This window comes from Drosophila innubila (genome assembly GCF_004354385.1).
Source record: "Drosophila innubila isolate TH190305 chromosome 3R unlocalized genomic scaffold, UK_Dinn_1.0 2_E_3R, whole genome shotgun sequence".
Lineage (NCBI taxonomy): Eukaryota > Metazoa > Arthropoda > Insecta > Diptera > Drosophilidae > Drosophila > Drosophila innubila.
This window is the reverse complement of record NW_022995380.1, coordinates 271,650-277,649: the sequence shown is the minus strand read 5'-3', so window position 1 is coordinate 277,649 and position 6,000 is coordinate 271,650.

Sequence of the window (6,000 nt, the reverse complement as noted above, 5' to 3'; positions counted from 1 at the left end):
TCGCCACACAATTAAATTTATTAGCTCTTTGAAATTAAATGCAAAAGCTCAGCATGACATCTGAGCGTTCGAGTCAAAAAGATACAATTAAAATAATATTAACAATTAAGACAATTGCAATTAGTCGGCAGTTGGCAGTCGGAAATTCAGACACTGTCAGCAGCGAAGAAACATTTGCCAAATTCAACTTTATTTAAGTGCTTACCCCCACTTTAACCTTTAACCGCAGACACACACACACACACATAGCCAAATACATATATGGCAAGTCGAGGTTAGCAGAGAGAACAACAAAAACAAGATTCAGCAAACTGTTTTCAACTGGTTATTTTGTCTTCAATTTTTTTGATATTTTGCTTGGTTGCAAATCTCTCGCAGCTTTCGAAATGGCAGTAACACACACACACGCGCTCACACACACACATGAGACTGGTGTCGAGGCCGCCTAAAAGTCGACGCCGCGTCTCTGCTTGCTGCGTGGCAAGCAGCGCGTTCCCGTTCCGTTCCCTCTCCCGCTCCCGTTCCAAGTGCTCCTCGCTCCGCAAAAAGTTAATGGACCGTGCATGTTTTTCCCTCAGCCGTGGCGCTTAACATTATTTATGATGGATGGAAAATTACTATTTTTCTCTCTCTTCACTTCAACTTCCTTTTTCCATTGGCGGTTTGCCTTTGTTGCCTCTTTGCTTGGCATTTCTGGCATTGTTGCCACAGTTGCATATTTCAAATATTTTCACAAGTTTTTCCCCCTATCGCCTCACTGACTTCACAATGTACTTGAACACTAATACATACATAAATTACATACATATGTACAGTGTGCACTCTTGAGTCACATCTGTGTTACTTTCATCTGTCTCCGGCTCAATGTTTGTTTAACCATTTTGTAATTTAGTCAGCCATTAAATTTGACAGCCCCTTCGTTATTTCTGTTGATAACTGCATTTGTCTAATTGCTACTCATTGATAATGCCATTGTCATTGTCATCGACATCGACAGCCTGACATGACTTTCCGCTAATCTTGAGGCTTAATTATCAATGGCCAATGATGTGATACCACTTACAATACTCGAAATGATAGAAGTTCGATTCACAGTGGGGTTGATAATAAGTAAAATAAATGATAGCAAAGATGTTTTCAAAGTGCCAGTAATTAATGTACTTGTATAATAATAATGATAGTACTTAGTAATAAAAAAACCAATAGACCCCTGTACTTTTCTTAAGTACGGGGTCTAAAAATAAGAATTATAAATAAGACTCTTACTGATTAAAATCTTAAATTCATGTACATATAACTAGCACCTAAACTTAAAATCTTTGACTTGAAGCTTTAGGAATCAAATAATCAAATAAAAATGAACAATATTAGAATGTTTATTTATTTCTCTCTCGCTCTCACTTTCTCTGTCTCTTCATACTTCTATCCTATTTTTATACCCTGAGCCCATTGAAAATGGGCAAAAAAGGGTATAATGTGTTTGGCAGAATGTATGTAACAGGCAGAAGGAGGGGTGGCAGACCCCATAAAGTATATATATTCTTGATCAGGATCAACAGCCGAGTCGATCTAGCCCTGTCCGTCTGTCCGTCTGTCCGTCTGTCCGTCTGTCCGTCTGTCTGTCCGTCTGTTTGAACGCGTCGATCTCAGAGACTGTAAGTGCTAGAGACTTCAAATTTGGAATGCAGGTTTGTGAATACCATACGCAGGTCAAGTTTGTTTCCAATTTTAGGTGCCACGCCCCCTTCGCCCACAAATTGAAAAATAACGATTTACAGGCGCAATTTTTGACATAGCACTCCCTAACTGAACAATCAGTTGAGAAGTATGCGTATTAAACGACCCTGAAAATTTCAAAGCGATTGACCCATAAATAAAGAAGTTATTTCGGAATTTAGATTTAGTTGAATAATTACATTTGGATGGCAAATCAAACGTGCGAGCGAGACAGCATGTTCACGTTTGTATGCAAGGCGCGCACAAAGACAGAACGAATAAGTACCCATTATTTTTTTGGTACCAAATAAGAATTAAGCGATAAGCAAAAATATTATCGATATCATGTAATGAAAATGTTAATGTATAATTTATGTATATACAAATATACAATTTGATTAAAATATAATTGTGTTAATATATAAATATGTATTTTGCATGGCAAAATCAGCAGAAGCTGATAGCTATGTATGTATGAAATTGCATGAGAGAAATAGCGATCATTTTGCAGCACTACTTTTGCATCTTTGCCGAGCACTGAAAGCTGCAAAATAATAATTTTAATTATTAATATTTTCGATTCCTTACACATATATATAATAAGTATCTGCTTATTATCGTTGTAAAAAAAAACTTAGCATTTTCCGCTTTAAGAATCTCATAAAATTAGACATTGCCTTTTATTTCAAATTTCGCGCGCACTGCAGCAGCCTTTGGCAGGCTTGAATTTGTTGCGTAAGTGGGAGAGTGAGAGAGGAAAATGGGTGCTGCCAGATTGCAGGCTGAGCAAAGTTGTAGTTTGTGGCTACTCTTGACACACGCTACATCGAATGCAAGCGATTACGATTACGACTTGCGATTTACCAATTTATCAATTTCTAATTAATTTTAAACAAGTTTATTATATTAAAGTTTATTATATTAAACTTATTTAAAATTAATTAGAAATTGATAAATTGGTAAATCGCAAGTCGTAATCGTAATCGAGTGATGTATTAGTTCAGTGAGGCATTAATAACGTAGTCTGCAGTGATAAGCACAGTGACTTCAGAAAACCGAAAGTTGTTCATAGTTTCGCGTGTGTAATTTTTGATACCTGAGCCCATTGAAAATGGGCAACAATCAACTTTTATAAAAGAGTACATGGGCTCAGGGTATCCTACTGTCGAGCGTGCTCGACTGTAGCCGCACCTCACCGCGAGCGAAGCGAGCCGGGGGTAGGCGAGCGAAGCGAGCAGGGGGCGGAGCCCCCTTGTTTTTTATAAAATCTCAGCTTGATATCATTGGAGCTGGTTTGGTTCGAGTTTTTTGAGTTTCTCAAAACTATCTATGACAATAAATAAGGAAATACAAACAGTTAAGTTATAATATTGATTTACAATATATATTTTTCAGGGACGGTAAATTATGAATAATTGGTTTTTTTTTTTTGAAAAAATCATTTACTTATAGTAACTTTAAAAGAGCGTGAAATATCCCAATATTAAAAATAATGTTAATGTTTCGACTTTTATGTAAGGAACATGCACAAAATAAAAATAATAAAAGTTAATAAAAATTAATAATAATGATTATTATGAAATTTTTACAATCAAACTTATAATGATTACAGTCCATTATATTTATTTAGTTAACCTTGAAACAGTGTAATAATTATAATATTATTATATATTCTCTCAAGTTAGATTCTTTATAAAGTTATGTTCATTTTTATTCAATAGTTTTATAGATTGAAGAAAAAAAGGAAAATTAAAATGAAACCAATATCTTGGGTTCATGGTTTGCTTTTCCAAACGGATTTTCGCTCTTAAAGATCTTGAAATTTGTAAGCCATATTTTATTTAGTTATTTCTTATGCACAACATAGCCAAATATAGGCTAGGTATATACTCGCATGTTATAAGGTCTGTTTGTTAACAGTTCTCACCATGAAGATAGTTTGTAGACTACAGATGAATTCATTAGATGATCTCATCATGGAGATTTTATCTGAAGCTAACAAACTTCCGCTTGACCTAGGAAATTTAAGCTTAAAAAAAAGAAATAAATTTTCCAAATAAGGCAGAGGGAATTTCTATATGATATAAGATATATGGTAATCCTTTATATGTTGCTTATAATAGCAACTTTGAGCTTTAAAAAGATATGCAAATAAGGTTATTTGAAGGAATGATGTTTGGCAATCGTTACAGTTTTGTCTGTCTCTACTTTTTTAGGTGTGACCAGTTCTAATGGGGAAGCTATGTCCAGGGGCGGAATAGGGCAGAGAGGGTGAAGGAGGAAGAGGCAAGTGCAAGGGTCGATTGCTACTGTTTGTGTTTCTTTTTCTTTAATAAAAATAATTACTCGCATTTTTGTTGTTGTTGTTGTTTTTGTTGTTGCCGCTGAAAGCCGCAAATCTGAAGCGTTTTATGGCCGCGTTTCGTTTCGTGTTTGTACATTTGCCCGCTGGCCACATTGCCCCCCTCTTCACTCTCCCCTCTCAACTTCTCCCTCTGACCAGTCACTGCTTCTGTCGGCCATTTTCGAGTCGAGCGCTTTTTCCAGTCGCCATTTGGCCATTTGGTCATTTGGCCAGTCGACGGTCACCGCTCGTTTCGCCGGTTTGGCAGCCAGATTGCAATCTAAATGGCGTTTTTTCTTTCTTTTCCATCGTTTTCATAACTTTTGCTGTGGCGGCAGCTTTCAATTTATGAAACACGCTTATTACTTGCCCCCTTCCCCTTCCACTTCCTCCCCACACTCCACTGGGAGGGTGGAGAGGGGGAAGGGGGCAGTCCGCTCGACTTGTTCGCTTGCATCAGGTAACAAAGCAGCCGCAATCAGCCAGTGAGCAGACCCCAAGGCCGCACTCCCGAGGATCGGACGGGGCGTGAGGGGAAGAGGGCGAAGTGGGGGGCGGGGCAGCAGTTGGATGTGCGCACTGGTGATCAACGTATTCGTTCGTTAGTTCGTTCATGGCCAGCAGCAGTCGCTAGCCACAACCACACAACCACACAACCACAACCACACATCTACAACTACAACTACAACTACACAGAAATAGCATTAGCCCACAGTTGTCTGCCCCTTCCTCTGCCCCTGTCCCTCCCTCTTTTCGGCCATTTCAGCCCCGCTGGCCAATTACACACAACACTTTGGCAAGATTTTTCTAAACATTATTATTTTTTTCTCTCGCCTCGACTGTTGTTAATTGTACAGGTTGTTGTTGTTGTTGTTATTGTTGCTGGCGGGTTTTTAATTGTATTTTCCAGGTTTTTAATTAAAGCTTAACTTGATTTTCAGTCAAGTTGCAATTTCAGAGCTGCTTTTTTGCACTTGACTCGGAACAGGTTTGATTGGCAACCTCAGTCAAAGCGCTGTCAGTCCAAACGAGTTTGCAAACAAATAAGGATGCCAACAACAACAACAACTACAATAACAGCAGCAGCAATAACTACATCAACAACAACAACAATTGCTCATTTTTAACGATTTCTCTTGAGATTCATGTTGCCAATCGGCTTCGCAGTTTGAAAACTGGCTAACTATAAACATATATTGATACTATCTTATTCTTTTCCATTTCGTCTGCTTTAATAATTCTGCCTGCCTTCTAAAACCATGACTTAGTTGCAGTTAAAGCTAAAACAAATCATAACTAACTAAATCAACAAATTATCATAGCAGATTTATTTTTAGTGTTCATTGAAGAAATAAAAGTAAATTATGAGAGCTGGAAGAATTAATGCTATTGGAACTTAATTTATTAGACCCACATTTATTTACGAAAAAAGTCTTAAAAGGTGTGAAATACTTTTTAGCCCAAAGATCACCGATGTCATTGTAGCTTTATTAATTTATAATACAATGTCCATCTGTCTGTAAATTACTTTCAATTACCATTTCAATCTTTCATGTTTAATTAATAATTTGAAGACTAGTTTCAAAAACTTAAAAGCTTAAAAGTCTTTTACGATTTTCTATTGTATTAGCATAAATTTACAATATCTATGGCAAGCTAAATCGATAAATTTGAAATATTTTTAAAAATTAATACAAATTTAAAGATTTGGTTTTATAAAATGAATATTATCTTTTTTTCAATTACCAGTTTCAATTTATCTTAGAGATACAGATTCAAATTTCTTATTAATTTCTATGCATTTTACGTGAACATATTCCTTTGATAGTTATTTGAGACCTTAACTAGACATTGAAAAAAATGGCCTATTAATAATTGACTAACAATAGCTTTTTTCTAGGTTTTTTTTTGATTTGAGCTCTGAATAGCTTTGAAAATTG